Below are 25566 nucleotides of genomic sequence, written 5' to 3'. Positions count from 1 at the left end.
GTGTAACCAGTTGAGTGCTGCAACTATCATTTCTCAACTTTTTTTTTACAATCTATTAAAGACTCTGAGGAAGTGACAGGGTGCATTAGTAATGCCCATACACCTGAGCTAGGAGACTCCGATTTCATTTCCCACCTACTCCAGAGGTGCATCATAACACTGCCAAATAGATTTATCAGGAAACATTTAGAAGAGAATAAGGTATGTGTCTATATTTACTAACAATACCAAGCTGCAAAGATGCAAGAAGATTAAATGAGTAAATAACAAGACAACAAATTGAGTACAGCTTGGGCAGTGTGTGAATATTGTAGTAAAGCAGATCCTTTTTAAAAAAAGGTTTGGAGCTTTATAAATGCTGATAGAGATTTAGATTAAATCTGAGAGGCAGAGCATGTACAGCAAGCAATTAAGAAGGCATGACATGTTAAAAGTTAATTTCAAAAGGATGGTAGCAAGACTTTACTTCATTGGTGCAGGGCCTTGGTAAGGCCACACCTGAAGTGATCTGCTCCGTTTGGTAGCCATATCTAAACAATGGCATGCTTATGTTAGAGACAATAGTGCAGGTTCATGATGGTTCCTGGAATGAGGATTGTACTGTAATAAAAAGCTGAGTAAATGAGGTCTAGTTCTCTGGAGTTTGGAAAAATAAGAAATGATGATCTCACTAGGTATTCAAGATTCTAAAGGAGCTTGACAAGATAGCAATATCAGCCATTTCCCCTGGGATGGGGAATAGAACAAGGTTCTGTCTTGGGTGGATAATTTTGGACTGAAATTTGGAATTACATCACTCTGTTGAGAGTCTGTGGATTCTATATAGTATTGGCTTGTGGGCTGTCCACTGTTGTTGAATATATTTGATGATGAGATGGACAGATTTGGTTTCTTCAGAATATAGGGAGCGGCTAAGGAAGTACAAGTGAAGGAAGATGGCCATGAGTGTACTGGGTGCCAGTGCAGGTTGATGGGCTGAATGGTCTATTTCTATTTCTTGTTCTGGTATAAATTATGCCAGCTAACTATTCAATAGGGATGCAATGATCTAATAAATAATGTCAAAGTTCATGCAATTGCGTTAAAGGGAATTTTAAAGAGCGTGATGTGAGCACAGTGAAAACCCTATTTTCAGAAACTTGTGCTGATTAGCAAATGAGAGATTTAACTGAAGTCACACTCTCCCCGTGTCTAAACCAGAAGCCAGAAAACTGAGAAAATGAGTTGGCTGTTCCTTAAGCTTACATTGAAGTGTCAAATGGAGGCCATAGTTGGTGAATATATGAGATGGTCAACTAAAAATGGCAACTCCTATTTGTAACTGAAATTAACGTGTTCAGTAAAGTGGCCATCTAATCTGCAATTAGTCTCCCCAACAGAAGAGGGGGGGGGTCAAGTTGTCAATGTAAGGAAAGTATGTAAATTACTGACTAGGATGCATTAAGTTTTATCATCTGTTTGAAAGTGTTTCTGGAAGAGCTGGGGTGTTGCACACTATCATTTATGCTAATATTTCTTGATTTAAGCTAACATGAAGTGCTAATCTATTATTGGAATAATGACATTTTACTTTGTCATCCAAGCCTTGAATATGTTCCATTACGCTTTCAAATACTGCAAAGTTTTGGAATGTTATTGTAACGGTCCTTACCTTGCCCTATTACTGCTATTATGCATGAGGCTTGTTGTGACTAGAGGGCTGTGTTTATTACCACTTTATGACACAAAAGACATTAGAAAGTCAATTGGCAGTGTAACTGAGAAATAATGCAGTTTTTTCAGGACACACTGGTGTAATAGATATCCATTCACAGAACATTTTTTTACATTTGGCTTATGGTTAGCAAGAACATTTTACTTGTTGCTAAAGGGGAAAACTTTGATACTTTGGATTAATCTTAAAATCTGCAAATGAGGCATGACCCCATTAAAGGCAATTGCACTAAATGGTTTTAATTTAGGTTGCAATGTAAATCAGCCTTTGATCATGGATTTTGGTACTAGTAACATGAAATATGATTTCAACAAAAAATAACACGCAAGGCCAAACTTCTGCAACAAATGCTAGCTTTGCCAGTGATGCCCATGTTACATGAAAGAATAAAGAAACAAATAATGATAGCAACTTAATTGGAGAAGAAATAATAGCAAGACTAACAATGCTAACCGTTAGTTTTGGAAATCACCACCAACATGTGGCAACTGCACATGCACAATTTAACACTGAAATCAAAGGTTCTATTTGATTTACCTTGCTTGTATTAAAGTCTTGTGATAATTGCATGTCTGTTTCATCACTCAAATGTTGTCAGGCTAATTTTTAAGGAGTAAATTTTAAAGAAACGTTTTAAAGCCTAGCACTGCAGATGCTAGAAATCTAAAGTAAAGATGGAAGTTGTTGGAGAAGCTCAAATCTATTTTGGAGAAAAGTTATGTTGGATCTTTCCCAACTTCATTTCACTTTGACTTTATCCACCACTTTGTTTTTATTTGAGTAAATTATTGGTTTGTCCATGTCTTTAAAAGTTCTCGAAACACTTGAAAATGTTGCCATGCATGAATCGTATTAGCTTTGCATCTCATTACCTTTTTTAAAAAGGTTTAAGCATAATAAAAAAAAAGATATAATTTATATTTTAGAAGTAAACCAGGGCTATGCCAGAATCTGTCTAACTGCATTTCTTTACGTCAAGGAATTTCTGATAATTGGATCAGTATGCACTTTAAAATTTGTGTGTCTCTATTTTTTTGTTTTTATTGTCCAAAACACTGTCTCGCAAGGGCTGACAGATCTCATTCTCCATGTATGCTGTCTGCATATCTAAGTTTAAATATGCTGGGGAGATGCAGTATTTTTGATGCTGACTGTGAAAATCAATTGTCAGAAAATTCAAAATAAAATTGTATTATAAGAGAAACTTGTATTAAGTATGCAGAGATGCTTGGGACTGTATATCATTATTCACATTACCTTTTGGTTGATGTGGCGCACAATAATCAGGTTTTATGATGTACTTCAAGTGAGAAGTGTTCACACCACCCTCAAGGAAACTGTAACCACAATGGGTGGATACTGAATGTAAGGAGAAGTGATGTTTTGCATTGAAATTAGCATTTCATATAGATCTGGTAATATTGGATAATATTTCAAAATCCAGTGTGTAAAAGTGACTTCATTCTGAGTGGTTGCTGTGCTAAATATCTTTTCATAGCAAAAGCTTTGAATAAACAGTTCAATTGCAGAGCAGTGGCAGTGTTGGCCTGTTTGTAATTGTGTAGGACTTTTTCTTCAAACTATACATAACCTTGCCTGTAGAATCATGGAGAAGCAACTGGTTATCTTAAGATTGTATGGGCTGTTTTCACTTAGAGAGACAGCTGGTGGTGGTCTAACCTGAGGGTTATTGTTGTTCTTGATTTTTTTTAAATTTGAGGCAAAACTGTACAAAAGTCTCCAGGTGTGGCCTTGCCTACATCCTGTACAGCTGTAAGAAAACTTAACTTTTTAAGCTCTAATACCATAGCAAAAAAAGACAATACCATTTGCTGCCGTAATTACTTGCTGTAGTTGCATATTTTCTGTGATTAATGAGCCAGAACACCCAGATCCATCTGTGCTTCACTTTTTTATGGCAAATCCTTCTACTTAAATAATAATCTGCCTTTCGATTCTTACCAAAATGCATAACCTCACACTTTGCTAAATTAAACTCAATCTCCCAAGTTTCTGCCCCCTCTCCACCTATCTCTAATCCCCTTATAGATTGCTTATGAGCTCATCACATGCCCTCACATCTACTTTTGTATCATCAGCAACCATGACCATATAAAGACTGAAACCAGCCAACTAGGTTCACAAAAATAGCATCTCTTTACTTCAAATTTGCATGATAAATCTTTCATCTCCCAGTCTATGAATTTATCTTTGGAGAATTAAGTTTAACAGAACAACAAAGTCGACTTCAAATATATATAAATGGAAATACAAATTGGAATAAAAGTGACTGTATAAATGGATCTATATCACTAGCTGCTTTGAACAGCAACACAAAAGAAAAAAAATGAAGTGATAACAAAAAGGATATTGTAAGGCTTTCTCCCTCCTCCTGTGTCTCAACACCCCCCAAAAGAAAAGATGAAGTAGTAACTTGGAAAAAACAACCATTCACTGAGAACATGACAATATCTGCAATTTCTCCATTGCTGATAAAACAAGACAGCAGGCTAACAGTTGGATTTGTCATTCTCTTAATTCAAGGACTCCTAAGAACTTGAAATTACAATTGTCTATTACAGACAGGAGGATAAAGACACTCTTCCCACCCTCTTTCAGACTTCCCTGTTTGTGTATATTTGACGTAGCATTTTTATTACTTGGGGTTAGCAGCTAATAAAATTCCTTTCTCTTAGGACATAAAGTGACAGTTGTGTGCTAAAAGTAAACGTGTTGAGACTGACTGAGAGAATGTTATAAAAAAAGGGAACGGATTTGCCCTGCTTGTCTGTTCAGCACACCAGGCTGTTAACGGGGTTTTTCCACAGCAACTGGTAACATCATAATGGTTCACTGGTTGACTTAATTGTCTTCAGCAAAATTGTAAACCTTGCAATTCTTTTCATCAACTTTGGTACACTCATACAGAGTATACATCAGCAGAGATGAGAAGAATAGCCTTGTTTTACATTTGAATTAAGAGTATTAACAAGTATCAAAATTTCCATTTCTTCAGGCAGAGCCTGAGTTTAGAAACCTGAGCATCAGTCAGACTGTTTTCCTAATTTGCCCTCTAGTGACAATGTTGAATAACTTTATGCGACACATGTTGGAAACCCCCTCTTCTCTTCAAAAGAAAACCTAGTGAATTGTGACTAAAGAATTCTGCCTGTTTATCTTCATGTTAAACATTTTTCCTGCCAACATACTGGCAGATGTTGGGGGATGGGCTAAAGTCTTGAACAATCAATGTTCAGCCTCCAGCCCACTGAACTGAGGCCTCCATGGAAAGCAAGTGGGAGCTACTTCAAATGCATAGGACACCATCAGACCACGCCTAACTACACTACAATATTGATGTCAAGCCAGGATGAACCCTATGAAGTCTGGCAATAGAATCATGGTAGGAGGATATTCTGGGCAAAAATGCCTAACGACAACTTTAGCGATACTCTTAGAATTATTTTGGGCTTCCAGAAGTGCTAGCCTGAAGTGTCACAAGGAATTTTGGGACCTGTCCAACCCCTGATGCCTCGGGAGAACTGCCACCTTTCTGTCATCTCCTGACCTTCAACTCCATCAATCAGAAAAACTGTTACCCTGAAAACCTTCCCACTTGACTTTCCAGCTGTATTCTCCCATGACATGTACGTGGTACCTGCTAGAAGCCAGTCAGTGAATTTGACCAGTTATTCTGCAAGACTTTAGGAATTTTTAAAGAAATGGAGCCATGGAGTTCAGATGGGATAAGCTTCTGCATCCTTGTTTCGTCACCTGCGCTGACTACCCTTTAAAAGTACTTCACTGATAGGGCATTTGGGAACATCGAAGACTGTGAAAGGCAGGTACCTATACAAATAAAAGTACTTCTCAGCCCTCTTTGCAATTAATGGGTCATATGGACAATATGGAGTATGTTTTCTGATATTTGGCCCCACTAAAAAATATTTGACTCACTCCAATCATATCATTTAATTTTACAATCCTGCTCACCAGTGTTACATGGTTTTTAATATTGAAAAACAAAAAAAAATGCATAAATGTTAACTTTTAACTGATTAGTTTTAGTTTGAGTGTAAATCTAACTAAGGCATTGTCTGTTGATCGTGATATGTTCAGATCATGTTTATAGTGGTGCGAAACAAACAATTCCATGTTGTGCAATAACAAAACAAAGTAAATGTATGTTAGCAATTCAGCATTTCAGTGCTGGTGGGATTGTAATTAAAACTTAATATCATTTTTGATTTCCTTTATTAAATATTTCTGTGAAAGCATCACTGAAGAATTAATAGCTAGGCTGATGGTCAGGACCACTTGTATCAAAAAATTCTGTAAATTGACTAAATTAATTGATCATCTAAATGTAAATAAGACATCCAATCTTGCTGTTTTATCTATACATTTTTGTTGCTTTTAAAAATGTAAATTTCAATTTGTTTACATCAAAATATTTATCTGAGCTTAAGAGAAATGCTGGAGATTTAAAACTAACAAAAACAGGAATTGTTAATTCTGACAAGGGTCACAGGATGTGAAACATTAAATCTGTTTTCTCTCCACTGATGTTGCCACACTTGCTGTTTCTCCAGCAACTTCTGTTTTTGTTTACCCAAGTTAGCATTTACTTTGTAAGTTGCAGTTATTATGACAGTGACTTTAATATTGTTTAGAACTTTTTAGAATGTTTAATCTTCTAATGTAGCATTAACAGGAAAGCTAACCTCACGTGTACTTTGCCATCAATAGCTAATTTTCACCCAGAATGTTCTGATCATCTAACATGCTCTCTGAAAACCTTGCTACTATTTTCTGTCATTTCAAAAATCTTCTAGAAACTATACTATTCCCCTTTCTCTAAATGTTGCCCTCTTTTGTGTGTATTTTTCCATAACTGCTTTGAGACACTTTGTGCAGAACACTAAAGTCACATCAATTTAAGGCTGTTTGCACAATGTGGTAAGACTGCCTATTTACTGAGCAGAGATGCCCCTCAATTTGCTGCCATAAATATAGCATTGTGATGATACTTTGGCGTGAATGCTAAAGGCAAAACAGAAGTGAAGTTGAAAATCTGAAAACTGAGGATTTTAGTTTGGTTCAATCACGCTCCGAAATCTGCTTACCTGTAGCATGTTCCCAATCAAGGTATATTCCACATGAGAAGCTTAACAGTATCAGATGGTCTTGAAAGTGTATTTATGGGAGTATATTTTAGGTTAGCAATGTTGTCATCATCCCTCTTACCACATTTTAGTAGGATTGAATTTCCCAATTGGTTTTCACAAATGGGAATACTGAATTGCCTAAGTTAACCAAGTTAAGTTTAAAATTTGGATTAAAAATAGAACAAAAAAATTTAACAGATACTTTCACCTGATGTTAAAGTGATGATAACTATCTAGAGGTAGAGTAATACTGTGCAGGTTTTCCTCATTAAAATTCATTTGTTGAAATAATATGTTCATCTTTGTTTCTTTTCAAAAATGTTCAGGTAGGTGGGGAAGTGAGAATGGAATGGTGGTGGTTGATGTGAAATAATACTGTCTTAAATGTTTTTGCCAACTCGATAAATGCCCAACTTGTATTGAAACAAAAGGGATGATTATATAAATGTATCAGAGTTAAATGGTATGGTATTAAAATTGCTGTAAATGCATGTGCACTCAGTGTATAATAAAATGTGGTGCACAACCTTAATTTATATTTCTGTGATCAAAGTATTTGCATATTTATCCAATGCAGTTTCCATGTACATAGATACAAGACAACTTTGTCTCCAATGTGTATGATTGAAGTGTTATTGTCCAGTGTCACCAATGCTATCAATTTTTTTTTTGATTATGCATTTTGGTTTAAGACAGAAACTCTTAACTTTACCACAAAAGGAAAAGATATCAAGAGACTTGATAGTTTAACACTGAATGAGTTGATGTTTGAATATAATTAATGCAATGCAGGTTCAACAGCAAGTAGATTGTTTTATAAGCATTTAAACCTTTGCGATGTGGAATCTCATTCTAGTATTGTTGCACTTGGAAAATTAAAGATGAACATATTATTTCAATAAATGAACGTTAATGAGGAAACTCTATACAGTATTACTCTACCTCTAGATAGTTATCACTTGTTTTAACATATGGGAAAGTGTCTGTTAAATTTTAAATTTGTGTTAAAAATAGAAAAAAGTTAAATTTTGTTAACTTGGGGCAATTTGGTATTCCCATATGTGAAAACCAATTGGGAAATTTTAATCCTACTTAACATCAAACGTGATGATAGAGTGTTGCTTTTTAGATTGGAGGTATGTGACCAGTGGCATGCCACAGGATCTGTGCTGGGTCCACTGCTTATACGAATGATTTGGATGTGAACATAGGTGTAGTTAGTAAGTTTGCCGATGACACCAAAATTGGAGGTGGTGTAGACGCCAAAGCAGGTTACCTCTGAGTTCAAGAGGATCTTGGTCAGGTGGACCAATGGGCCGAGAAGTGGCACATGGAGTTAAATTTAGATGTGCGGTGCTGTCTTTTGGAAAGGCAAATAAGGGTAAAACTTGGACCCTTAATGGTTAGATCCTGGGAAGTGTTGCTGAACAAAGAGACCTTGGAATGCAGGTTCATAGCTCCTTGAAAGTGGAGTCACAGGTAGATAGGATGATGAAGTGGTATGCTTTCCTTCATTGGTCAGAGCATTGAGTATAACAGTTGGAAGGCCATGTTGCAGCTGTGCAGAACATTGGTTAGGCCACTGTTGGAATATTGTATGCAATTCTGGTCATCCTCCTATAGGAATGATGTTGTAAAGCTTGAAATGGTTCAGAAAAGATTTACAAGAATGTTGCCAGGGTTGGAAGATTTGAGCTAGAAAGAGAGGCTGAATGGGTTGAGGCTGTTTTCCCTGGAGTGTCATAAGCAGAGGAGTGACCATATAGAGGTTTAATAAAATCATAAGGGAGATGGATAAGCTAAATAGACAAATATTTTCCCTTGGTCAGGGAGTCCAGAACTAGAGAGCATAGGTTTAAGTTGAGCGAAAAGATTTAAAAGGGGACTAAGGAACAACCTTTTTCATGCAGAGGGTGGTGCATATATGAAATGAACTGCCAGAGGAAGTGGTGGAGGCTGGAACAATTATGACATTTAAAAGGCATCTAGATGTGTTTATGAATAGGAAGGGTTGAAAGTGATATGGGCCAAGTGCTGGCAAATGGGACTAGATTAGGTTAGGATACCTCCGTGGACAGTTGGACTGAAGGAACGGTTTCCATGCTGTACATCTGCTTCTGACTGTTACAGCTCATTGATATTTACCAGTATTTTTCTAATATTGGTGCATAATCCTGATAACGGAAACCCCTAGGCCAATGTGAATGGGCTTTTATTTTTGTAACATTTAAATTTTGTGAAAACGTACAGTACACTACAACATTATTTTTAAGAAGTTGTCTGCTTTTCCTATATATGGCCTCGGCTTGTCTTGAGTCTGGCTTTAGTAGTACCCATAATATGCCAACCCACAGCAGAAATACTTCTTTGAAGGAACAAATGATGTGTTAACCTTTTTTCAAATGCTTGGTCTAAATGTTGCACAGATATAATAACTGCACACTAGTTGCTTTAACTTTTTCTTCCAATATCATTTTTCATAAATCGAAACAATGAAATACTAGGACACGTGCCGATGCTGTCACTTCAAAAAGGTTATTTTGTCCTTTTTTTGAGGTGGCATGGGCAGAGATGCAGAAGTGGCTATGGAAGGCATCCTATGTCAACAATCAGAGGAGGCCTTTTGTTTTTCTTGTAAAAGTAGCTAAAACAGTTGTTATGGACCAGGCCAGACCCCCTCAAAATATTTTAAGAAGTTTGCCTATACCCTAACTTTTTCTTTAAAATAAAATCAGATGTGAAGTGGATATTCCTAGTGTGATGCAGGTCAAACCACTCTGCTCGAAGCAAAACAGATTTTTTTTAAAAACACAACAGTTGAAACATGAACAAAAGAAAACAACTTAGAATAACTTAACTATTGGCAAACTTAACTGAACTGAGACAGTAACTTAACTAAGGAACCTGTTTCGATCTAGTAACATCCCATAAACTCATTACTAGGCAAAAAAGTAAATTGGAACAGAGATTTCTTACAGGCAGGAGGGAACAACAACCAAAGACATTTCAGGCAGAAAAGTTAGTCAGGAACGATTCGTTTAATCTTGTCTTCCTGGCCTCTTGTATCTTGATTACCACAATTAAACCAAACTAGGAAAAAACCTGAACTGGGAGAACTGTCCATACCACTACCATTGTGAAACTGGGATCTTCCTAGACCCTTCAGCATCTCTGCCTTTACGACCTCTTTTTTTTTTTTGTCAAAAGAAAATCCAAGAACAAAATATCCTTGTTAAAGTGATGGTATCATCATACAGTGGAAGGGTAGTGGCCACCTCCTGGATCAAGCTTTCTAGTTTTTTTAGCTGTCTCAGTTAGAAGCTGTTTGGTTTCCAGAAGTCCCCTGCCACTTTAGTAAAATGATTCCTCGCTGCTCCATTCCCTGAAGTCTCTCTTGATGTTGTTTCCTCCTGATTTAGAGAATTATCTGTAAGAATCTGTGCCTGAATTTGTCTTATTGCCGAGAGGTGTGTTTATGGAATTAGGTTCTTTTCCCGCGGCTTCTCGCACAAGGTGCAATTCATACACACCAACTTCTGCGAACAGTTAAAGTTTATTAAAGCTTGTACAAGCTAGGTGGACCCCCTTTGACCTCCTTCGCAGGTGTGTGAAGTCAAGTCAAAAGAGGCCCTGAACAAAGAAAACACATTCCCTTTATACAGGTCAGTTGGTAATGCTTACAGATAGTCTGGCCACTCTCCCACAGTCACATGCCACTCAAGACAATCCCCAGCCACTCCCTCTCAGTCACGTTACCATTCTACAATGGTAGAATGAGATAATCCTCAGAGATAATGTAAATGTAAATGCCCTAATCTTGGGGAATCATTATGCAGACAATTTCCTGACTCTGATTCCCCAAGACAATGCAGGTATACCTAGCTTCAGGGGATGACTATGAAAGCAGTTCTGAATGGAAGGCACTGTATAATAGTTTAATTTGATAGTAGGGGGTGTAGTAGCAAATGGCTGTCTAAATGGAGTGGGCATCATCCGCATTCCTGCGGATACATCTTCACCCACTTTCAGAATGTTCAATTAGTGCAGTTTTACCCTTTAATATTACAGTAATGTCCAGAGAGCTATTCCAATTTAATCTTTTAACATTACAATGGGAAGTTACTATATTGGAGTGGTTAATTACTAATATATACTGTATTATTCAGTTAAGTTTTACCAATAATTAAGTTCTTTGAAATTCCTTTTTGTTTTGTTTGTATTTTAACTATAGTGTTTAAATAAATTGTTTTTTGCTTAACATTACATCATATCTGGAACATACTGTTCCCATCTACCTTTTAAAATAAGAAAAGGTTAGGGTTTAGTCTACCTTAAAATATTTTGAGGAGATTAGTCTGATCTGTAACAAACATTTTGGTTCATTAGGATCCACAGCAAGTAAAAAACTTAATCAGTAAAGGCGGGTATGCATGCCATGAAGTTGCTGGTTATTTCCCAAATGGTGCCAAACTCTCTCAAACTCAAGATCACCATAACATTTTGCAGCCAACATAGTCACGTGGCTATTTTTGAAGTCCATTCCCGCTGATTTGATTCACTGTTTAAATTCTTGTGTTCAATTGAAGTATTGTCAGGTACATGAATTATGTGTATGGTGTGCTTTTTAAAAATCTATCAACTGTTTCAAACTTCATTGTTTATTGTTAGGATTATTATGATAAATTATTTTATTTGATTATTACACAGCATAAAGTGCACAACCCTTTTAATCAGTATACATTTGATGGTAGTGAATGTGATGGTGTTTACATCATGAACGCTGGTACATTGTAGCAGAAAGGTCTTCTCTAAGTGCAGGTGTAACATACTGCTGCAAACACCTATTAGCTCCTCATTATGTAACATGCTGTGATACTTACGGCATTCTCAGAAATGGTTTGTTTTACAGTATAATAAATAGTCTCATCCAATTCCTTTCCACCTCATTTACCCTCATTGTCATTATCCCCTCGGACTATAACGGGGTATCAACATTAACCATCCCACTCTACACTTTCCTTAAATGTGCATTCTAAGGTGTAATTTTTATGTATCATTCATTTTGGACTTTGAATTTGAGCTTATGGGTTTTCGTTTGTGTTTGAAGTGGCTTGATAAAATTAAGTGTTAAGCCATCATATTTTAAAATAAGTTTTTGTGTGTTCCTGGTGTGCAATGGGGTTTTGTTTTCATCTGGTGAGTTTACATGCAAACAAAGTAAATCATATAATAGATTTTCAATTTAAAAGTTTCTGGAATTTTTTTCTCAATACAGAAAATGCATGTGGCTTGTTTTTAAAACAAAAGGTTTTGGGTTTCAGTTGGGATTTGCAGAAATCTTGGCTGAAGCTGGATGCATAGAGCAGTTGTCCTGACAAAACAAGGTTGTTTCGAATTATGTTGGGCTAAGCAGTTTAGTTTGAATGCTGTGGATGAAGGAGCCATGTGAAGTCGAGAAAGTCTAAGCTTCGATGTCTGAGAGCTCCAGAAAGAGGTTATCAGATTCTCGAGACTAGGGTATGGAGCTAAAGTTAAATGAAGCCCTATAGATGTGGAAGAGATGGAAATTCTCTCTGGTGTGAGTGGTGCTTTTGGGACTAATGGGATTATAGTTTACCGTGTATTTGAAAATCTTTGAACATGAGTTATATGTAAACAGTTTTGCTTATTCTATTTTCATCTCTTCAGTAATAAATTTCCTTTTTATTGTTAACTAAACCTTCAGCATTGCTTATGTTTCAGTGTAAGGCCATGTCCGTTACAGCAAAAATAAAGTACAAAGTGATCAATCAAGCTAGGTTTCAGTCTGGACTTGTCAAGTCATAAATTCAGCTGGGATGATAGCACACGACTTGTTCAATTACATTTAGTTTTACTGAAGTTACTTTTCTGGCCTTGTGATTTGGTAGCTACTAGATCACCCAGTCATTCTTGTCAAACCAGTCTCTAGTTTCTGACTGAGAAACCTGGAGTTTCTTTGCAAGTATTGTTTATGATGGATTTAAGGACAGAACAGGCACGGAGTATTTAGTGGTTCCTGTTCAGGGAGTGTCTGCAGGTTGGCTATGATGCACTAAGTAAGTTGTTCTTCACTGTGCTCTTGGGTCCATTGTCATTGAATTTTCTGAGACTGTGCTTTTGCTGCTGAATATGGGCTAGGCTGAGTTGAGATAATAGCTCAGATTAGGCAATTGTCAGTCTAGCAGTCATCGGCTTCTATCATGGCATGGTTGCTATAAGTGTCCTTGCAGTTTGTCGCTTTGACAGTGACATAGTCAAGCAGGTGCCAATGTTCAAAACGAGGATGTTGTCATGAGGTCTTGTATTTGTCTGCCTGATTAAAAAGGGTGTTTGTGATGCTCAGGCCATGTTTTAGGCACTTAATCAAGATGGGGCTACCTTTTGGTGTTTGCCTTCCCCATATTTTCTGCTCCAGAAATGCCTTTCTGAAGATTACTGTCCCACCCAGTTATGGCATTGAAACCACAAAGGAGTCTACCTTTGGATCATGGGAGATGGGCTGGAGTAAAGTTGCTTTTTTGGCCTCATCCATTGCTTCCACAATTGGAGCTATTAAGTGTTCTTGGAAAGAACCCAAATTATTGTAATAAAGTTGGGGAAGGCATTAAATTGGAAATTAGAGATGCAAATAATAAAAGTACGGCTTTAATTTTGGGTGGCCTTAACTGCATATAACTTAGGAAAATTAAATCAGTAAGGATACTGTAGAGGAGGAATTCCTGGACTGTGTGCAAAACAGATTTCTGTATTAACAGGTTGAGGAACCACAGAGAATGGACCATGCTTGACCGGAGTGGTTTATAAACCCAAATAAATAATTGGCAATCCAGCTATGCAAGAACCCTTTGGGAAGACTGACCATAATACAATTTGAATTCCTCATTAAAGTAGAGACTGACATTGTTGATTCTGAGACTAAAGCTTTCAATATAAGAGAAGAAAGATACAATGGTGTGATGCACGAGGTGGCTATGATAAATTGGGGAAGGTTACTTAAAACGTTGGTGAATAGACAATGGCAAATATTTAAAGAATGTATGGAAGAACTGGAACAATTGTTGATTCCATTCTGGCACAAAAAAAGGAAAATGTGCCCTGACCATGGTTAACAAGGGAAACTAGGGATTATATTAGATCCAAGGAAGGGGCTTATGAATTGGCCAAAAAAACAGACCCAAGGATTGGGAACAATTTTTAGATTTCAACAAAGGAAGACAAAGGGATTGATAGGCAGGAAAACAGCAGGAGAGTAAACTTGCAGGAAAATATAAACTGGAAAATTTCCAGTCTGTATGTAAAGAGAAAAAGATCCCTTATAGTCAGAAACCGGGCAAGTTATAATGGGGAGCCAAGAGATGCCAGATCGGTTAAATACAGGTGTCTCAGTTTAAGGATATAGAGTATGCCATTTAGGACGGAGATGAAAAATTTCTTCATCAGAGAATTGTCATAGATAGCAAACGAGGCCAAAACATAGAATGTTTTCGAGAAGGAGTTAGATACAGTTCGTAGGGCTGAAGGGAACCGGGAACAAGGTTTTGAGTTGGATGATCAAGCCTGTGCCTTAATTCAGTGTGATCATGGTTGAAGGGCCAAATGGTCTATTCCTCCCATTTTTCTCAATTTCCATGTTTTGCCCCAATGACTGGTCTACTACCTTTTGATTTTGACTGAGCCAAATTGTCATGAGACATTTGTATGTGCCATGAGGGTTTGCTTTGTTGATGAATCAGTTAGTTTCTTTATGGTGAAATCAACTCCATGGATTTGGCATTCTTCCTCTTGGTTGACCAGAAGGAAATATATATCTGCCATCTTATTCTGGAGTTAGGTTCTCCTGCTCATCACATCTCCCTCAGAAAAGTGAGGTCAGCATCATTTCACCAAGGTCCACAGGCTACTATAGCAGAGGTGTTCAAGTCTGTTACATCCATGAGGTTCTTGATGCTTTTAAGATGTTTGAAAATGCCCATACCTGGGTTACTTCAATGTTTGGGGTGGTGATGTGCATTACACACAGACTATAGTCATTCTGGTGAATAAATATCCTATCCAATGGTATGATAGCTGATATGCTTGGAGACTAGTTTCTGCTGCAGACACTAGGTAACTGTGAATACCTGCTGCTAGTGCATTCTCCCTCGTCATCCAATGATGGATGGAGATGGACAGGTCTTAGCTTTTTCTGTCTGCATGTAAAAGTTATGTACATGATATAAGTTTGTGGTATATTTGTATACTTGCCTTTATTAGTTCGTGGCAAGAATACAAGAGTATGGACCAAATGATGGAACTGTACGGATTGGCCATGGTTCCGACAACATTGGAAGCATTATTAGAGTGCTGGAAAATAGGACTAGATACTTGATGACCAACATGGACACACAAATTTGAAGGACTTTCTTCCATGCTGTAAAATGCTGTAACGGAGCTATATTTTTGATTGCTTTTAAACAAAAATTAGTCCTTTTGAATGGGTGGGGGGAGTGCTTTTGCAAAAAGAATTGTATGTAAATGTATGCTTGTGCCTAAAGTTTGAACCATGAAAAATTCTTTATTGTTCAACCCCAATTTCTCTTAAGGTGCTGAACCACTTCTGTTAACCCACAGAGGTGGTAGGAAGGGAATCCTTGGTTTTTAGCCAGATTACAACCACCAAATGGCACTTTGGTCTAGGGTCAGGATGGTATATTGTTTAGATAGGAGCTTGGAGGAGTTGGTGTTCCCACATGTAAAGACAAAAGCAAAGTTGACACGGCAGAGATTGTATGTTTGCAGGTGCTGTCAGAGAAACGTTGATGCATTGCAGTTTGTGTAGGAAGTGGAGGGTTTGGATGTTTTAAGGAGTTAGTACCATCAGTCAGGCTGTTTTATCCTGGCTAGTGTTGACCTGTTTTATTATCATGATGCACTCATGCAGGCAATTGAAGATTATACCATCATAGTCCTGACTTGCGCCTTTAGTTGGTGGAATAGCTTTAGAATTCCTAGTCTCTGAGATGCTCTGGTAGCCACAATATTTATATGGTTGTCCAGTTCAATTTCTAGTCAACTGTAACTAAAAGAGTGTGTTACGACACTGGGTAAACCCTGTTGCTTAATTTAAACCAGCGACACAGAACAGATTTATCCCGTGCAGTAATCTGTGAAATTTTGAGAGGTCAAGAACTATTTAAAGTAAAAATGAACAACTTTGTCTTAAAGTATAACAGAGACTAATTAACTAACAACTATTTACAACTCCTTCCTCTAACCTATCTTTTACTTTCCCTTGTATAGTAGTAGTCCTCCTTTTCAAAGTATGCATCCACATACATATCCTTTATTGTCTTGTCTTGCTGTTGCAAGTCTCTTAGCCTTTCAGGACTAAACACTTCTGTCTGACCCTCTGCCTGTTCAGGTTTTTCCTGCACCATTATGTCAAACAGGGTATCTGCTAACTGAACCTCAACTCCTTCATCTTTCTCTCTTTAGTTTTTCACTTTGTGCTGTGACTTATGATGGTGGGTTCTGGTTACCACACAGTCTGGGAAAATACCAGGATATTTCTGTTTTAACTCCTCAGTCTCTTGGTCATCTTGGGCTTCTCCACAAAAAAGGGGTGTCACTCCCATCTTCAATCCTGCCAAATCATTCCCAAGAACAAATTGAATTCCTGGAACTGACTCTCGATCACTCCTGCTGTAACTTCTCCAGTCTTGAGTTGGCACTCCAACCTGATCTTACATAGGGGAATGCTAAATTTCTTTACATCCATCCCACAAATTACCACACTCTCTCCGGTAACAGATCAGAGAAGAGTGCATATTTGCTCATCCCTGACTATTAGTGACTGGTTAGATTCTGTATCTCTCAAAATTAGAACTTGTCCTTCTCCCCCTGTTCTTTGAATAAGCTTTACCCACAAGTGAATTCTTTGTAGAGATCAGGTACTAACTCCATACCCAGCTCCTCTCTCAGCTGTGCACTGTCCTGCAGGTCTTTGGCTCTTCTTAGGGTCTCCTTTACTACCTGCATAAATGCCACTGGCTTGGCTTCCTTTACCACATCTTTTCCCATAATGTCTTTCTTTAACGACCAGCACTGTCTTTCAGTGTCTCACTTTACCACAATGGAAACACTTGAGGCAGTTTACCTCCTTTTCACCCTATTGGGCCTATTTTTTTTTTAAAATCCTGTGGTAAATTCTTACCAGTGTTCTCCTACTCTTGGTTTTGTAGTATCAGATATCCCCTTTTCCCAACTTCTATCCCTCAAGGATGAAATTCTGGCCAGAAGCTTGTCTTTATACACCAATATGTATACATCTGCTAGTTCTGCCCTTTTCACTTCCTGAACATGTGAATTCTTACCATCTCTGGAAGTGAATTTTTAAACTCCAGAATAATCTCTCTTTTGAGCCTCAAAGGTCCTATCTATTTTCAAAACACATTCATCGACCAAATGACTGTTCAAACTCAACACAAGTCTGACCTGGTTCCTCCTTTGTCTTTCTGAACCACTGTCTATATGCTTCTGGTACCAATTTATAAGCATTTAAAATAGCCTGTTTAACCTCTTCATAATCTCTTGACCCCTCCTCTGACAACACAGCAAATACCTCACTAGCTCTGCCAACCAGTTTAGTCTGAACTAGCATTGCCCATAAATTGTTGGACCACTGCATCTGCCTAGCCAGTTTTTCAAATGAAATAAAGAAGGCTTCAACATCTTATGACAGAGTTTTGACATTTGTATATATCACTACCGTCTTTTTTTTTTAAATGTCCATCCTGTTAACTTGACCAACTTGCATCTTAAGTTCAAATTCTGCCCCTCTGTCTCTCTTGTAACTCCATTTTCCTTAAATGTAATTTGTTTTTCTACCTCTACTGCACTTGTCTATTTCTCTGACGTACCTAAGTGTTTGAGTAATTCCCTGATAGTTTCTGCTTTACTTTTGTCCTTGATTAAACCCAAATCTAACTCTTTGCTAATTCTAAAAGTATGTCCTTTCTCAAGTTTAGAAGTAAAGAAAATGTGTATAGGGTATAAGCAGGAAGGGAGAGAGTTAAGTTCTGAGTTTTGTGAAACAAGAGGTTCAGCTGAGCATGACTCAGATCAGATAAGAGCTTGCAGTTAACAATGGGGTGCTGGAGGCAAGGATAGTGGGTTAACAAGGTGGAAAAGCATTCATTATGTAGAGCCATTTAACAATATTAGAAGCATTCACAAGGTGAAAAGTATTCATTATGTGAAGCCAGTTAAGGTTAAGAACATTTTGTATAACAGCAGATGGCTTAATCTTTACTATTGACACTGGTTGGTTGTAACTGTCACCCAATCAATATGTATATTGCCTTATCTGGATGCTACTGCCTGCAAAGTGACATATAATTCATTAAGAAACTGCTGCTTGAGAGAGAAGACAGAGAACTCGTGCCACAGTGCACATGGGCGATGTTCTCTCTCCCTCCAGGGTCGGAAATAAAGATGGAGGTAAAACTACACTGTCTCTGAGCATTTTGCTTCAGCTGAGGGGGGAGCAGGTCGACAAACATCCTTGGCAAATTTGAGAATATCTTCAAATCCCAAAGCCTCTTTTGGAATTTTAAGAAATGTTTGTCTCCCTTTTAATCAACCATAAGTCACCGAAATTAAACAAATTGCCTCACCTACGTTTTATTTAAAGATCTAGGACACTAACCTGCAAGTGTTTAAATTCTGTTGGGATTTTTCGTAGCCCCAAATCTATTCAAATCTGTCAAAACCAGTTCAAATCACATTCAGGACCCAAACCGTTCAAATCACGGACAAAAGCCCCCAATTCATTCAAATTCCGATGATAAGCCCCCAAAGCATCGAATTGTGTCATTGGCTTTTGAAATTGTCACTATACTAAATTCAAGCTTGATTTGGAGTTTGGTATTTTTCGGCATATACTTTAAACTGATTGGCCTAATTTGAGTTTGGTTTGTTGTCTCTCCAGGCAACCAGCTAAATCTAGTTGTTTATCCCCATGATGCCAACAGAGGTAACTGAAGAATAAGATTTCACTTTAGACTTTGGGGAAGAATTGTAAAATGTGAAGAGGATATTGTGGGAGTTGGTATAATGGGACAATTTTCATGAAACGGAGTGTATTTGTAATAATTTGAGGACAATTCAATCAATTTCTCTGTCCTACCAATCCATTCCTTAGAAACTAAGGCAGGACAAATCCATTTTTTTTTACCTGATGATATTACATTCGCATTCCAAAGAAATACCCTAATTGGATTCATATGATGCATTTTCTAAACCTGGACACTGAATCTGTCAAGTGAATGGCAATTGTAGATCCAACAAAGAGGAGATGAGGGAGTAGATCAGGAACATGAGAATAGGCTGCCGTTGTGACCTCTCCCTCCCTCCCCTCGTCTTCTCTCCTTCCCCCCCCTCCTCCTCCACCCCCCCTCCCCCCTCCCCCCCCCCCCTCCTCCTTTTACTGTTATGCAATGAATGTTCTTAACCTTGTTAACTAGATTTGTACAATAGATACTTACCCCTTGTTAGCTGACCTTGCATACTAAATGCTTCTAATATTGTTAAATGCTCTACATAATGACTGCTTTTCCAACTTGTTAGCCCATTACCCTTGCCTCCAGCACCCCATTGTTGACTACAAGTTCTTATGTGATCTGAGTCATGCTCAGCTGAATCTCGTTTCACAAATCTCAGACTTAACACTTTCCCTGTCTGCTTATACCCTATATACATTCTCCATGCCTACCTCTGCTTTATACGTAGTACAAGTTTTTAATAAACCTGAACAGTCTAGAGAAAGCTGATATGCTCATTGAGTCTGCATGAGTTCGGAAAGAACAATATTTTATTGTTATGCTCTAGCTATGAAATTTTACCTGACTCAACTCAACTTGAGATTCTGGTTTGCAGTAAAAATAGAGACCTTTGTACTACTTTGACCCCTTGATGTAAATCTGCTTTGTGATTAAAAGACACTGTTTCAAAGACCTTTTTCAAATAACCCAGGAGACAGGCAGACAGTCAGAATGATGACTGTTCTGGTGCAGTTATCATATTACTGTCATCTTTTGAATTTGAACCATTTTTGAATAAACCTATTTCTTCGGTGAAATCTCCACATCAGTGATGTTTGACGGCTTCTGTTCAGAATTTCATTTTCTGCACAACTAGTCTCTAAAGAATAAATAGCACTTTGAGGGGAAAAAAAAAATCTTTTTCCACATGTAAAGAGATGGATTTTGCTATATTTCATCAAAGCAATTTACGAAGATGTGAAGTAAAAGTTTTTTTTCCACATATATTTATAGCATGAAGTATATTTGTTTATCTTTTTATTTTGACAGTACTGGACTGCAGTCATTATTAAAGGAAACTTTGAGTTGATGTCATAGTCATAGAGACGTACAGCATGCAAACAGACCCTTTTTTGGTCCAACCGTCCATGCTAACCAGATATCCCAACCCAATCTAGTCCCACCTGCCAGCACCCGACCCATATTCCTCCAAACCCTTCCTTCCTGTTCATATACCCATCCAAATGTCTTCTGAATGTTGCAGCCTCCACCACATCCTCTGGCAGCTCATCCCATACACTTACCACCCTGTGTGTGGATAAAGTTGTACCTTGGGTCTCTTTTGTCTCTCTTTCTCCCCCCCCCCCCCCCCCCCCCAAACCTATGCCCTCTGGTTCTGGACTCCCCAACCCCAGGGAAAAGACTTTGTCTATTTATCCTATCTATTCCCCTCATAATTTTATAAACCTCTATAAGGTCACCCCTCAGCCTCCGATGCTCCAGGGGAAAACAGCTCCAGCCTGATAAGCTTCTCCCTATAAGCTCAAATCCTCCAACCCTGGCAACATCCTTGTTAATATTTTCTGAACCCTTTCAAGTTTCACAACACCTTTTCCGATAGGAAGGAGACCAGAATTGCATGCAATATTCCGACAGTGGCCTAATCAATGACCTGTACAGCTGCAACATGACCTCCCAACTCCTGTACTCCATACTCTGACCAATAAAAGAAAGCATACCAAACGCCGCCTTCACTATCCTATCTACCTGCAACTCCAATTTCAAGGAGTTATGAACCTGCACTCCAAGGTCTCTTTGTTCAGCAATATTCTCTAGGACCTTAGCAGGACTTATACACGTAATGATAAGATTTGCTTTCCCAAAATGCAGCACCTTGCTGAATTATCCAAATTAAACTCCATCTGCCACTTCTCAGCCCATTGGCCCATCTGGTCAAGATCCTGCTATAATCTGAGGGAACCTTCTTTGCTGTCCACTACACCTCCAATTTTGGTGTCATCTGCAAACTTACTAATTGTACCTCTTAGGATTACATCCAAGTCATTTATGTAAATGACAAAATGTAGAGGACCCAGCACCGATCCTTGTGGCACTCACTCCACTGGTCACAGGCCTCCAGTCTGAAATACAACCCTCCACCACCACCCTCTGTCTTCTACCCTTGAGCCAGTTCTGTATCCAAAGGACTAGTTCTCCCTGTATTCTATGAGATCTAACTTTGCTAACCAGCCCCCCCATGGGGGAACCTTGTTGAACGGCTTAATGAAGTCCATATAGATCATGTCCACTGCTCTGCCCTTATCAATCCTCTTTTTGTTAATTCAAAAAAGTCAATCAAGTTTGTGAGACACAATTTCCCACACACAAAGCTATGTGGACTATGTTTTTTTAAAAAAAAATTATAATGGGATAACTGTCTAAAATTGAATTAAATTTCAATTGACATGTTTCAGAAGGACTTTCTTGTTCAGAAGGAGGCCATTTAGCCCATTTTGTCTGCATTGGTGCTTAACATTTTCATTTAGTGCCAATTGCCTGCCTTGTCCCCATTACCTTGCATTTTCTTTCTATTTAAATAATGCAAAAATCATCAACTTGTATCATTTAAAGATGGCTGCTGGTTTCTCCTTATGATAACAATAAAACAGCACCGGATCAACTTTTACATGAATACAATTCACTTTCAACAGGATAGACCTAACTGGGAAGTAAAAGACTCTTGATGCATCATTCAATCTGTTTTTTTAAAAAAAAAAGGGCTTACTTTCCACAATTTCCCTTCTAGATCACCAACTTCGTGGTTTTAAAAATACTTCCTTCTGAAATATTTCCCCTTGCAAAAATGCAGCTTTTATATTAATCAATTTACATTCTCAAGGGTATGTTAAGAGCTAAGGAAATCTTCAGGTTTATGGTGATCAACATAAAACAAGTCCCTCTTCGAAATTTCAAGCAAGCTTTAGCTTTATCTGAATCATCAGGAAGCACTTAGTGCATTGAAATCTGTGAGATAAGACCAGCTGACCAGGAACAACAAACTCCTCCATGGCTCACTGCCTGGATCTGTTGATAGCTATTTTGGCCACGCCCAGGACCAGAAGCACGAGAAAGTCCCCTGACCTGTCTGTCCCTCCCAGCATGGTGTGCCCTTAGACAAGGAGCATGAGGTTTAAATATTTGCTCCTCGTCTGTGTATGTCTGTGCTCAGGTATCCCTGGAGAGGGAGGATGCAATGCTCGCTGAAATGATAGAAGCCTTTAGAGACCAGTGGGCACCACACAGACTGGGGTACATTGTTATCCTGGACAATGTTGTTTTCATTTGGTATGTTTCTCTATCATTGTACACTATACTGTTAAACTGTAAGTTTGTTTTTTTTGTTACAGTGCCTCAATAGGCACTGTTTAACATTTTTTTGACTTTGAAAGAATGTTTTAAAGAAGTACAAGGTGCTTTCCTCTGTATCTAATCCAGTGCACTCCTGTCCTGACCATGTTCAATCATGACCATGTAGAAAGAACTTTGTTTTCACTTTAAAATATTAGATAAAACCATTGGTCCCTAAGTTCTGTCTAGCTTTTCAGCTTCCTTTCTGTCTGACACGTTTTATGAACTTGCCCTTGATATCCTCCCTCTATTTTCTACCCCTTGAGGCACATATGACTCTAGTGTCAACTTTTGATACTGAAAGCAACAAAGGTTGGAGATTACAGCAGGCTAGGCAGCATCCATGGAGAGAGAGCAAGCTAATGTTTAGAGTCTAGATGACTCTTCAGAGCTGACATGCAGTGTGGAGGGGTATCATTTATGCTATAGTTGAGGGCAAGGATTGGAAGTGGGAAGAGTGGTGGCGGTAGAGTGTTGTGTGCTGGGGGAGAAAGGATATTGATAGTTCAGATTAAGTAATCAGAATGTGAGAATAGCAGGACAATGGTGGGTCTAACTGCCAGGCTTGAAAGAATAGTCAGTACCACTGGGGTGGGAGAAGGGGAGAGAGGACATGATGAAAGAGAATGCCGCAAGTGAAGCTAGAAGGAAGGGAAGGAATGGGAGTTGGTGCACAATTTAAAGCTGTCGAGCTCAATATTAAGTCCAGAAGCTTGTAAATTTTCAATTTTGAAGAAATGTTTGTCACCCAGTTTGTGCTGTGATTCATTAGAGAATTGCAGCATGCTGAAGACAGACAAGTGGGCATGCAAGCAGGGCGCTGTGTTAAAATGACTGGCTATGAGAAGGCTGGAGTCATGCTTGCACCTAGATTGGAGGTGTTCAGCAGTCACCTAGTCTGCATTTGGTTTCTCCACTGTAGCGTAGGCCACCTGGAGTGGAGCGAATGCTGCTACATCTGGAAAGACTGTTTAGGCCCTTTGATAGTGAGCAGGGCGGAGGTGAAGGGGCAGCTATCGCACCTTCTGCAGTTACATGGGAAGGAAGGTGTTAGTGGTCGATGTGGTCAACTTTTAATAGCTGTCTTCTGGGGCAAATAGGTTTGTCCTATTCTTCAGTGTCATGCTGTCCTTGTTTATCCAGCACTTTATCTGCCATAATCTGCTCCTCTTCATTACCACCATATGTGTATGTAAAGCCTCTTTTTATTTATTGCTCAGATTCTGTAAATCCATATAACCATTGCCAAATAACCTTGAGGAATGTACTTTGTGATATTGTAAAACTAGTGTTTCTCCATCACCATCTTGCCCAAATCTTGTCACCCAAATTTTGTCACATTTTCTGCCCTCCCCTTTTTGAAATATACCGTATCCCTGGATTAAAATTTATTTGATAGCCTTACATGATGCCAAAAGACTCATTGAGTTATCTTTGAAACCTTAGCCTTAATGTTTTTTTTCTCCCTACACACAGCATTTAGATGTTCAGAAAAAAGTGAGGCAAATTGTAGATGAAACCAGGGGTAAGTGAGGACTGCAGATGCTGGAGATCAGAGTCGAGAGTGTGGTGCTGGAAAAGCACAGCAGATCAGGCAGCATCCGAGGAGCAGGAGAATTGACATTTCGGGCATGAGCCCTTCATCCGGAATGAGGCTTGTGGGCCAGCGGGCTGAGAGATAAATAGGAGCGGGTGGGATTGGTAGCTGAGAAAGTGATAGGTAGATGAAGGTGAGGGAGAAGGTGAAAAGTCGGAGAAGAGGGTGGAGCGGATAGATGGGAAAGATGACAGACAGGTCAGGAGGGCAGTGCCAAGTTGGTGGCTTGGGACTGGAATAATGTGGGGGTGGGGGGGGGGGGGGGGGAGAGAAATGAGGAAACTGTTGAAATCCATGTTGATCCCAATTGGTTGCAGGGTCCCAAGGTGGAATATGAGGTGTGCGTTCTTCAGGCATCTGGTGATAAGGGTTTGATGGAGCCCAGTCCTGCATTTCCTTGGTGGAGTGGGAGCAGGGAGTTGAAGTGTTCAGCCATGGGGCTGTTGGGTTAGTTGGTGCGGGTGTCTCAGATGTTCTCTGAAATGACCTGCAAGTAGGTGTCCCATCTCTCCGACGTAGAGGAGACCACATCGGGTGCAACAGATACAGTGATGTATCCAGTCCAGGAGGAAAGAACATCAAAAGGCAATTCTGAGAGAAAACTCCAGAATGTCCGAGGGACATTGGGGGAGATACAGGTAAATTTCTAACCAACCAGGGGAATTGATCCTTGATTATCAAAGGAATTTTTGGATTTATCCAAGAACATCCTTGATATAAACTGCACCCCTCAACCATTTGCACAAGGTGCAAAATGAAAATTCTTTATTTTCCTTTATCTCAAGTCCATTGGTACAACTTTATTGGAGTATTTCACTTATGGTGCAGAGAGGCCATGATTGTACCCTTCTGTATTTTTCACTTTTATATGTTTTTTTTTTACTGATCTGTTTTAAGTTTAGTGTACTCACATCTCTTTCTAACCTGAGAAGACAAATGGGTGAAGTGCTGGTGCAGTTTTAAAACAATTAGCCTTTGCTTCCTTATGCTTCCTGTCTTTGGCTTAATATTTTGCTTAGAGAAATTAGGTCTTGTTAAAAAGAGACTTAATGTCTAAATTGGGTGAACAGTAAATTCACTGACTCCCCAAAAACAATTGCCTTGTGTTCCATATCCACTTTTTCATTTGTGTCACTTAACAGTAAGAGTATTTCACTTTTAATAGCACAAGGGTGCTACTGAAGTATTTTATATCCATGGTGTTTTGCATAGAATTCCCACTCTTTTTTTTTATGGATGTTAATGAGTTTTTGTCCCCAAACCTGGACACACACACACACCCTCATCATTTATTTAAAATTTAACATGATGCTCTTTCACTGAAACTGAAGCGCACAATTTTGTAACAACAAAATAAAC

At 38.6% G+C, this 25566-nt stretch overlaps 1 protein-coding gene across 14 annotated transcripts in view; it reads left to right on the top strand.

Annotated features, from left to right (window-relative positions):
* macf1a (microtubule actin crosslinking factor 1a) overlaps positions 1 to 25566 on the top strand; it is a 599180-nt gene that overhangs the window by 232483 nt on the left and 341131 nt on the right. The window lies entirely within an intron of this gene.

The sequence above is a fragment of the Chiloscyllium punctatum genome, chromosome 27 (genome assembly GCF_047496795.1).
Source record: "Chiloscyllium punctatum isolate Juve2018m chromosome 27, sChiPun1.3, whole genome shotgun sequence".
NCBI lineage: Eukaryota > Metazoa > Chordata > Chondrichthyes > Orectolobiformes > Hemiscylliidae > Chiloscyllium > Chiloscyllium punctatum.
Note: the sequence above shows the minus strand (reverse complement) of the source record. Positions and strands in the feature narration are given on the sequence as shown.